Genomic DNA, 10,197 nt, shown 5'->3' with positions numbered 1-10,197 from the left:
AGGGTTAGGGTTAGGGTTAGGGTTAGGGTTAGGGTTAGGGTTAGGGTTAGGGTTAGGGTTAGGGTTCGGGTTAGGGTTAGGGTTAGGGTTAGGGTTAGGGTTAGGGTTAGGGTTAGGGTTAGGGTTAGGGTTAGGGTTAGGGTTAGGGTTAGGGTTAGGGTTAGGGTTAGGGTTAGGGTTAGGGTTAGGGTTAGGGTTAGGGTTAGGGTTAGGGTTAGGGTTAGGGTTAGGGTTAGGGTTAGGGTTAGGGTTAGGGTTAGGGTTAGGGTTAGGGTTAGGGTTAGGGTTAGGGTTAGGGTTAGGGTTAGGGTTAGGGTTAGGGTTAGGGTTAGGGTTAGGGTTAGGGTTAGGGTTAGGGTTAGGGTTAGGGTTAGGGTTAGGGTTAGGGTTAGGGTTAGGGTTAGGGTTAGGGTTAGGGTTAGGGTTAGGGTTAGGGTTAGGGTTAGGGTTAGGGTTAGGGTTAGGGTTAGGGTTAGGGTTAGGGTTAGGGTTAGGGTTAGGGTTAGGGTTAGGGTTAGGGTTAGGGTTAGGGTTAGGGTTAGGGTTAGGGTTAGGGTTAGGGTTAGGGTTAGGGTTAGGGTTAGGGTTAGGGTTAGGGTTAGGGTTAGGGTTAGGGTTAGGGTTAGGGTTAGGGTTAGGGTTAGGGTTAGGGTTAGGGTTAGGGTTAGGGTTAGGGTTAGGGTTAGGGTTAGGGTTAGGGTTAGGGTTAGGGTTAGGGTTAGGGTTAGGGTTAGGGTTAGGGTTAGGGTTAGGGTTAGGGTTAGGGTTAGGGTTAGGGTTAGGGTTAGGGTTAGGGTTAGGGTTAGGGTTAGGGTTAGGGTTAGGGTTAGGGTTAGGGTTAGGGTTAGGGTTAGGGTTAGGGTTAGGGTTAGGGTTAGGGTTAGGGTTAGGGTTAGGGTTAGGGTTAGGGTTAGGGTTAGGGTTAGGGTTAGGGTTAGGGTTAGGGTTAGGGTTAGGGTTAGGGTTAGGGTTAGGGTTAGGGTTAGGGTTAGGGTTAGGGTTAGGGTTAGGGTTAGGGTTAGGGTTAGGGTTAGGGTTAGGGTTAGGGTTAGGGTTAGGGTTAGGGTTAGGGTTAGGGTTAGGGTTAGGGTTAGGGTTAGGGTTAGGGTTAGGGTTAGGGTTAGGGTTAGGGTTAGGGTTAGGGTTAGGGTTAGGGTTAGGGTTAGGGTTAGGGTTAGGGTTAGGGTTAGGGTTAGGGTTAGGGTTAGGGTTAGGGTTAGGGTTAGGGTTAGGGTTAGGGTTAGGGTTAGGGTTAGGGTTAGGGTTAGGGTTAGGGTTAGGGTTAGGGTTAGGGTTAGGGTTAGGGTTAGGGTTAGGGTTAGGGTTAGGGTTAGGGTTAGGGTTAGGGTTAGGGTTAGGGTTAGGGTTAGGGTTAGGGTTAGGGTTAGGGTTAGGGTTAGGGTTAGGGTTAGGGTTAGGGTTAGGGTTAGGGTTAGGGTTAGGGTTAGGGTTAGGGTTAGGGTTAGGGTTAGGGTTAGGGTTAGGGTTAGGGTTAGGGTTAGGGTTAGGGTTAGGGTTAGGGTTAGGGTTAGGGTTAGGGTTAGGGTTAGGGTTAGGGTTAGGGTTAGGGTTAGGGTTAGGGTTAGGGTTAGGGTTAGGGTTAGGGTTAGGGTTAGGGTTAGGGTTAGGGTTAGGGTTAGGGTTAGGGTTAGGGTTAGGGTTAGGGTTAGGGTTAGGGTTAGGGTTAGGGTTAGGGTTAGGGTTAGGGTTAGGGTTAGGGTTAGGGTTAGGGTTAGGGTTAGGGTTAGGGTTAGGGTTAGGGTTAGGGTTAGGGTTAGGGTTAGGGTTAGGGTTAGGGTTAGGGTTAGGGTTAGGGTTAGGGTTAGGGTTAGGGTTAGGGTTAGGGTTAGGGTTAGGGTTAGGGTTAGGGTTAGGGTTAGGGTTAGGGTTAGGGTTAGGGTTAGGGTTAGGGTTAGGGTTAGGGTTAGGGTTAGGGTTAGGGTTAGGGTTAGGGTTAGGGTGAGGGTTAGGGTTAGGGTTAGGGTTAGGGTTAGGGTTAGGGTTAGGGTTAGGGTTAGGGTTAGGGTTAGGGTTAGGGTTAGGGTTAGGGTTAGGGTTAGGGTTAGGGTTAGGGTTAGGGTTAGGGTTAGGGTTAGGGTTAGGGTTAGGGTTAGGGTTAGGGTTAGGGTTAGGGTTAGGGTTAGGGTTAGGGTTAGGGTTAGGGTTAGGGTTAGGGTTAGGGTTAGGGTTAGGGTTAGGGTTAGGGTTAGGGTTAGGGTTAGGGTTAGGGTTAGGGTTAGGGTTAGGGTTAGGGTTAGGGTTAGGGTTAGGGTTAGGGTTAGGGTTAGGGTTAGGGTTAGGGTTAGGGTTAGGGTTAGGGTTAGGGTTAGGGTTAGGGTTAGGGTTAGGGTTAGGGTTAGGGTTAGGGTTAGGGTTAGGGTTAGGGTTAGGGTTAGGGTTAGGGTTAGGGTTAGGGTTAGGGTTAGGGTTAGGGTTAGGGTTAGGGTTAGGGTTAGGGTTAGGGTTAGGGTTAGGGTTAGGGTTAGGGTTAGGGTTAGGGTTAGGGTTAGGGTTAGGGTTAGGGTTAGGGTTAGGGTTAGGGTTAGGGTTAGGGTTAGGGTTAGGGTTAGGGTTAGGGTTAGGGTTAGGGTTAGGGTTAGGGTTAGGGTTAGGGTTAGGGTTAGGGTTAGGGTTAGGGTTAGGGTTAGGGTTAGGGTTAGGGTTAGGGTTAGGGTTAGGGTTAGGGTTAGGGTTAGGGTTAGGGTTAGGGTTAGGGTTAGGGTTAGGGTTAGGGTTAGGGTTAGGGTTAGGGTTAGGGTTAGGGTTAGGGTTAGGGTTAGGGTTAGGGTTAGGGTTAGGGTTAGGGTTAGGGTTAGGGTTAGGGTTAGGGTTAGGGTTAGGGTTAGGGTTAGGGTTAGGGTTAGGGTTAGGGTTAGGGTTAGGGTTAGGGTTAGGGTTAGGGTTAGGGTTAGGGTTAGGGTTAGGGTTAGGGTTAGGGTTAGGGTTAGGGTTAGGGTTAGGGTTAGGGTTAGGGTTAGGGTTAGGGTTAGGGTTAGGGTTAGGGTTAGGGTTAGGGTTAGGGTTAGGGTTAGGGTTAGGGTTAGGGTTAGGGTTAGGGTTAGGGTTAGGGTTAGGGTTAGGGTTAGGGTTAGGGTTAGGGTTAGGGTTAGGGTTAGGGTTAGGGTTAGGGTTAGGGTTAGGGTTAGGGTTAGGGTTAGGGTTAGGGTTAGGGTTAGGGTTAGGGTTAGGGTTAGGGTTAGGGTTAGGGTTAGGGTTAGGGTTAGGGTTAGGGTTAGGGTTAGGGTTAGGGTTAGGGTTAGGGTTAGGGTTAGGGTTAGGGTTAGGGTTAGGGTTAGGGTTAGGGTTAGGGTTAGGGTTAGGGTTAGGGTTAGGGTTAGGGTTAGGGTTAGGGTTAGGGTTAGGGTTAGGGTTAGGGTTAGGGTTAGGGTTAGGGTTAGGGTTAGGGTTAGGGTTAGGGTTAGGGTTAGGGTTAGGGTTAGGGTTAGGGTTAGGGTTAGGGTTAGGGTTAGGGTTAGGGTTAGGGTTAGGGTTAGGGTTAGGGTTAGGGTTAGGGTTAGGGTTAGGGTTAGGGTTAGGGTTAGGGTTAGGGTTAGGGTTAGGGTTAGGGTTAGGGTTAGGGTTAGGGTTAGGGTTAGGGTTAGGGTTAGGGTTAGGGTTAGGGTTAGGGTTAGGGTTAGGGTTAGGGTTAGGGTTAGGGTTAGGGTTAGGGTTAGGGTTAGGGTTAGGGTTAGGGTTAGGGTTAGGGTTAGGGTTAGGGTTAGGGTTAGGGTTAGGGTTAGGGTTAGGGTTAGGGTTAGGGTTAGGGTTAGGGTTAGGGTTAGGGTTAGGGTTAGGGTTAGGGTTAGGGTTAGGGTTAGGGTTAGGGTTAGGGTTAGGGTTAGGGTTAGGGTTAGGGTTAGGGTTAGGGTTAGGGTTAGGGTTAGGGTTAGGGTTAGGGTTAGGGTTAGGGTTAGGGTTAGGGTTAGGGTTAGGGTTAGGGTTAGGGTTAGGGTTAGGGTTAGGGTTAGGGTTAGGGTTAGGGTTAGGGTTAGGGTTAGGGTTAGGGTTAGGGTTAGGGTTAGGGTTAGGGTTAGGGTTAGGGTTAGGGTTAGGGTTAGGGTTAGGGTTAGGGTTAGGGTTAGGGTTAGGGTTAGGGTTAGGGTTAGGGTTAGGGTTAGGGTTAGGGTTAGGGTTAGGGTTAGGGTTAGGGTTAGGGTTAGGGTTAGGGTTAGGGTTAGGGTTAGGGTTAGGGTTAGGGTTAGGGTTAGGGTTAGGGTTAGGGTTAGGGTTAGGGTTAGGGTTAGGGTTAGGGTTAGGGTTAGGGTTAGGGTTAGGGTTAGGGTTAGGGTTAGGGTTAGGGTTAGGGTTAGGGTTAGGGTTAGGGTTAGGGTTAGGGTTAGGGTTAGGGTTAGGGTTAGGGTTAGGGTTAGGGTTAGGGTTAGGGTTAGGGTTAGGGTTAGGGTTAGGGTTAGGGTTAGGGTTAGGGTTAGGGTTAGGGTTAGGGTTAGGGTTAGGGTTAGGGTTAGGGTTAGGGTTAGGGTTAGGGTTAGGGTTAGGGTTAGGGTTAGGGTTAGGGTTAGGGTTAGGGTTAGGGTTAGGGTTAGGGTTAGGGTTAGGGTTAGGGTTAGGGTTAGGGTTAGGGTTAGGGTTAGGGTTAGGGTTAGGGTTAGGGTTAGGGTTAGGGTTAGGGTTAGGGTTAGGGTTAGGGTTAGGGTTAGGGTTAGGGTTAGGGTTAGGGTTAGGGTTAGGGTTAGGGTTAGGGTTAGGGTTAGGGTTAGGGTTAGGGTTAGGGTTAGGGTTAGGGTTAGGGTTAGGGTTAGGGTTAGGGTTAGGGTTAGGGTTAGGGTTAGGGTTAGGGTTAGGGTTAGGGTTAGGGTTAGGGTTAGGGTTAGGGTTAGGGTTAGGGTTAGGGTTAGGGTTAGGGTTAGGGTTAGGGTTAGGGTTAGGGTTAGGGTTAGGGTTAGGGTTAGGGTTAGGGTTAGGGTTAGGGTTAGGGTTAGGGTTAGGGTTAGGGTTAGGGTTAGGGTTAGGGTTAGGGTTAGGGTTAGGGTTAGGGTTAGGGTTAGGGTTAGGGTTAGGGTTAGGGTTAGGGTTAGGGTTAGGGTTAGGGTTAGGGTTAGGGTTAGGGTTAGGGTTAGGGTTAGGGTTAGGGTTAGGGTTAGGGTTAGGGTTAGGGTTAGGGTTAGGGTTAGGGTTAGGGTTAGGGTTAGGGTTAGGGTTAGGGTTAGGGTTAGGGTTAGGGTTAGGGTTAGGGTTAGGGTTAGGGTTAGGGTTAGGGTTAGGGTTAGGGTTAGGGTTAGGGTTAGGGTTAGGGTTAGGGTTAGGGTTAGGGTTAGGGTTAGGGTTAGGGTTAGGGTTAGGGTTAGGGTTAGGGTTAGGGTTAGGGTTAGGGTTAGGGTTAGGGTTAGGGTTAGGGTTAGGGTTAGGGTTAGGGTTAGGGTTAGGGTTAGGGTTAGGGTTAGGGTTAGGGTTAGGGTTAGGGTTAGGGTTAGGGTTAGGGTTAGGGTTAGGGTTAGGGTTAGGGTTAGGGTTAGGGTTAGGGTTAGGGTTAGGGTTAGGGTTAGGGTTAGGGTTAGGGTTAGGGTTAGGGTTAGGGTTAGGGTTAGGGTTAGGGTTAGGGTTAGGGTTAGGGTTAGGGTTAGGGTTAGGGTTAGGGTTAGGGTTAGGGTTAGGGTTAGGGTTAGGGTTAGGGTTAGGGTTAGGGTTAGGGTTAGGGTTAGGGTTAGGGTTAGGGTTAGGGTTAGGGTGAGGGTTAGGGTTAGGGTTAGGGTTAGGGTTAGGGTTAGGGTTAGGGTTAGGGTTAGGGTTAGGGTTAGGGTTAGGGTTAGGGTTAGGGTTAGGGTTAGGGTTAGGGTTAGGGTTAGGGTTAGGGTTAGGGTTAGGGTTAGGGTTAGGGTTAGGGTTAGGGTTAGGGTTAGGGTTAGGGTTAGGGTTAGGGTTAGGGTTAGGGTTAGGGTTAGGGTTAGGGTTAGGGTTAGGGTTAGGGTTAGGGTTAGGGTTAGGGTTAGGGTTAGGGTTAGGGTTAGGGTTAGGGTTAGGGTTAGGGTTAGGGTTAGGGTTAGGGTTAGGGTTAGGGTGAGGGTTAGGGTTAGGGTTAGGGTTAGGGTTAGGGTTAGGGTTAGGGTTAGGGTTAGGGTTAGGGTTAGGGTTAGGGTTAGGGTTAGGGTTAGGGTTAGGGTTAGGGTTAGGGTTAGGGTTAGGGTTAGGGTTAGGGTTAGGGTTAGGGTTAGGGTTAGGGTTAGGGTTAGGGTTAGGGTTAGGGTTAGGGTTAGGGTTAGGGTTAGGGTTAGGGTTAGGGTTAGGGTTAGGGTTAGGGTTAGGGTTAGGGTTAGGGTTAGGGTTAGGGTTAGGGTTAGGGTTAGGGTTAGGGTTAGGGTTAGGGTTAGGGTTAGGGTTAGGGTTAGGGTTAGGGTTAGGGTTAGGGTTAGGGTTAGGGTTAGGGTTAGGGTTAGGGTTAGGGTTAGGGTTAGGGTTAGGGTTAGGGTTAGGGTTAGGGTTAGGGTTAGGGTTAGGGTTAGGGTTAGGGTTAGGGTTAGGGTTAGGGTTAGGGTTAGGGTTAGGGTTAGGGTTAGGATTAGGGTTAGGGTTAGGGTTAGGGTTAGGGTTAGGGTTAGGGTTAGGGTTAGGGTTAGGGTTAGGGTTAGGGTTAGGGTTAGGGTTAGGGTTAGGGTTAGGGTTAGGGTTAGGGTTAGGGTTAGGGTTAGGGTTAGGGTTAGGGTTAGGGTTAGGGTTAGGGTTAGGGTTAGGGTTAGGGTTAGGGTTAGGGTTAGGGTTAGGGTTAGGGTTAGGGTTAGGGTTAGGGTTAGGGTTAGGGTTAGGGTTAGGGTTAGGGTTAGGGTTAGGGTTAGGGTTAGGGTTAGGGTTAGGGTTAGGGTTAGGGTTAGGGTTAGGGTTAGGGTTAGGGTTAGGGTTAGGGTTAGGGTTAGGGTTAGGGTTAGGGTTAGGGTTAGGGTTAGGGTTAGGGTTAGGGTTAGGGTTAGGGTTAGGGTTAGGGTTAGGGTTAGGGTTAGGGTTAGGGTTAGGGTTAGGGTTAGGGTTAGGGTTAGGGTTAGGGTTAGGGTTAGGGTTAGGGTTAGGGTTAGGGTTAGGGTTAGGGTTAGGGTTAGGGTTAGGGTTAGGGTTAGGGTTAGGGTTAGGGTTAGGGTTAGGGTTAGGGTTAGGGTTAGGGTTAGGGTTAGGGTTAGGGTTAGGGTTAGGGTTAGGGTTAGGGTTAGGGTTAGGGTTAGGGTTAGGGTTAGGGTTAGGGTTAGGGTTAGGGTTAGGGTTAGGGTTAGGGTTAGGGTTAGGGTTAGGGTTAGGGTTAGGGTTAGGGTTAGGGTTAGGGTTAGGGTTAGGGTTAGGGTTAGGGTTAGGGTTAGGGTTAGGGTTAGGGTTAGGGTTAGGGTTAGGGTTAGGGTTAGGGTTAGGGTTAGGGTTAGGGTTAGGGTTAGGGTTAGGGTTAGGGTTAGGGTTAGGGTTAGGGTTAGGGTTAGGGTTAGGGTTAGGGTTAGGGTTAGGGTTAGGGTTAGGGTTAGGGTTAGGGTTAGGGTTAGGGTTAGGGTTAGGGTTAGGGTTAGGGTTAGGGTTAGGGTTAGGGTTAGGGTTAGGGTTAGGGTTAGGGTTAGGGTTAGGGTTAGGGTTAGGGTTAGGGTTAGGGTTAGGGTTAGGGTTAGGGTTAGGGTTAGGGTTAGGGTTAGGGTTAGGGTTAGGGTTAGGGTTAGGGTTAGGGTTAGGGTTAGGGTTAGGGTTAGGGTTAGGGTTAGGGTTAGGGTTAGGGTTAGGGTTAGGGTTAGGGTTAGGGTTAGGGTTAGGGTTAGGGTTAGGGTTAGGGTTAGGGTTAGGGTTAGGGTTAGGGTTAGGGTTAGGGTTAGGGTTAGGGTTAGGGTTAGGGTTAGGGTTAGGGTTAGGGTTAGGGTTAGGGTTAGGGTTAGGGTTAGGGTTAGGGTTAGGGTTAGGGTTAGGGTTAGGGTTAGGGTTAGGGTTAGGGTTAGGGTTAGGGTTAGGGTTAGGGTTAGGGTTAGGGTTAGGGTTAGGGTTAGGGTTAGGGTTAGGGTTAGGGTTAGGGTTAGGGTTAGGGTTAGGGTTAGGGTTAGGGTTAGGGTTAGGGTTAGGGTTAGGGTTAGGGTTAGGGTTAGGGTTAGGGTTAGGGTTAGGGTTAGGGTTAGGGTTAGGGTTAGGGTTAGGGTTAGGGTTAGGGTTAGGGTTAGGGTTAGGGTTAGGGTTAGGGTTAGGGTTAGGGTTAGGGTTAGGGTTAGGGTTAGGGTTAGGGTTAGGGTTAGGGTTAGGGTTAGGGTTAGGGTTAGGGTTAGGGTTAGGGTTAGGGTTAGGGTTAGGGTTAGGGTTAGGGTTAGGGTTAGGGTTAGGGTTAGGGTTAGGGTTAGGGTTAGGGTTAGGGTTAGGGTTAGGGTTAGGGTTAGGGTTAGGGTTAGGGTTAGGGTTAGGGTTAGGGTTAGGGTTAGGGTTAGGGTTAGGGTTAGGGTTAGGGTTAGGGTTAGGGTTAGGGTTAGGGTTAGGGTTAGGGTTAGGGTTAGGGTTAGGGTTAGGGGTTAGGGTTAGGGTTAGGGTTAGGGTTAGGGTTAGGGTTAGGGTTAGGGTTAGGGTTAGGGTTAGGGTTAGGGTTAGGGTTAGGGTTAGGGTTAGGGTTAGGGTTAGGGTTAGGGTTAGGGTTAGGGTTAGGGTTAGGGTTAGGGTTAGGGTTAGGGTTAGGGTTAGGGTTAGGGTTAGGGTTAGGGTTAGGGTTAGGGTTAGGGTTAGGGTTAGGGTTAGGGTTAGGGTTAGGGTTAGGGTTAGGGTTAGGGTTAGGGTTAGGGTTAGGGTTAGGGTTAGGGTTAGGGTTAGGGTTAGGGTTAGGGTTAGGGTTAGGGTTAGGGTTAGGGTTAGGGTTAGGGTTAGGGTTAGGGTTAGGGTTAGGGTTAGGGTTAGGGTTAGGGTTAGGGTTAGGGTTAGGGTTAGGGTTAGGGTTAGGGTTAGGGTTAGGGTTAGGGTTAGGGGTTAGGGTTAGGGTTAGGGTTAGGGTTAGGGTTAGGGTTAGGGTTAGGGTTAGGGTTAGGGTTAGGGTTAGGGTTAGGGTTAGGGTTAGGGTTAGGGTTAGGGTTAGGGTTAGGGTTAGGGTTAGGGTTAGGGTTAGGGTTAGGGTTAGGGTTAGGGTTAGGGTTAGGGTTAGGGTTAGGGTTAGGGTTAGGGTTAGGGTTAGGGGGTTAGGGTTAGGGTTAGGGTTAGGGTTAGGGTTAGGGTTAGGGTTAGGGTTAGGGTTAGGGTTAGGGTTAGGGTTAGGGTTAGGGTTAGGGTTAGGGTTAGGGTTAGGGTTAGGGTTAGGGTTAGGGTTAGGGTTAGGGTTAGGGTTAGGGTTAGGGTTAGGGTTAGGGTTAGGGTTAGGGTTAGGGTTAGGGTTAGGGTTAGGGTTAGGGTTAGGGTTAGGGTTAGGGTTAGGGTTAGGGTTAGGGTTAGGGTTAGGGTTAGGGTTAGGGTTAGGGTTAGGGTTAGGGTTAGGGTTAGGGTTAGGGTTAGGGTTAGGGTTAGGGTTAGGGTTAGGGTTAGGGTTAGGGTTAGGGTTAGGGTTAGGGTTAGGGTTAGGGTTAGGGTTAGGGTTAGGGTTAGGGTTAGGGTTAGGGTTAGGGTTAGGGTTAGGGTTAGGGTTAGGGTTAGGGTTAGGGTTAGGGTTAGGGTTAGGGTTAGGGTTAGGGTTAGGGTTAGGGTTAGGGTTAGGGTTAGGGTTAGGGTTAGGGTTAGGGTTAGGGTTAGGGTTAGGGTTAGGGTTAGGGTTAGGGTTAGGGTTAGGGTTAGGGTTAGGGTTAGGGTTAGGGTTAGGGTTAGGGTTAGGGTTAGGGTTAGGGTTAGGGTTAGGGTTAGGGTTAGGGTTAGGGTTAGGGTTAGGGTTAGGGTTAGGGTTAGGGTTAGGGTTAGGGTTAGGGTTAGGGTTAGGGTTAGGGTTAGGGTTAGGGTTAGGGTTAGGGTTAGGGTTAGGGTTAGGGTTAGGGTTAGGGTTAGGGTTAGGGTTAGGGTTAGGGTTAGGGTTAGGGTTAGGGTTAGGGTTAGGGTTAGGGTTAGGGTTAGGGTTAGGGTTAGGGTTAGGGTTAGGGTTAGGGTTAGGGTTAGGGTTAGGGTTAGGGTTAGGGTTAGGGTTAGGGTTAGGGTTAGGGTTAGGGTTAGGGTTAGGGTTAGGGTTAGGGTTAGGGTTAGGGTTAGGGTTAGGGTTAGGGTTAGGGTTAGGGTTAGGGTTAGGGTTAGGGTTAGGGTTAGAGGTTAGGGTTAGGGTTAGGGTTAGGGTTAGGGTTAGGG

The sequence above is a fragment of the Lineus longissimus genome, chromosome 5 (assembly GCF_910592395.1).
Source record: "Lineus longissimus chromosome 5, tnLinLong1.2, whole genome shotgun sequence".
Lineage (NCBI taxonomy): Eukaryota > Metazoa > Nemertea > Pilidiophora > Heteronemertea > Lineidae > Lineus > Lineus longissimus.
This window is presented reverse-complemented; position numbering follows the sequence as displayed.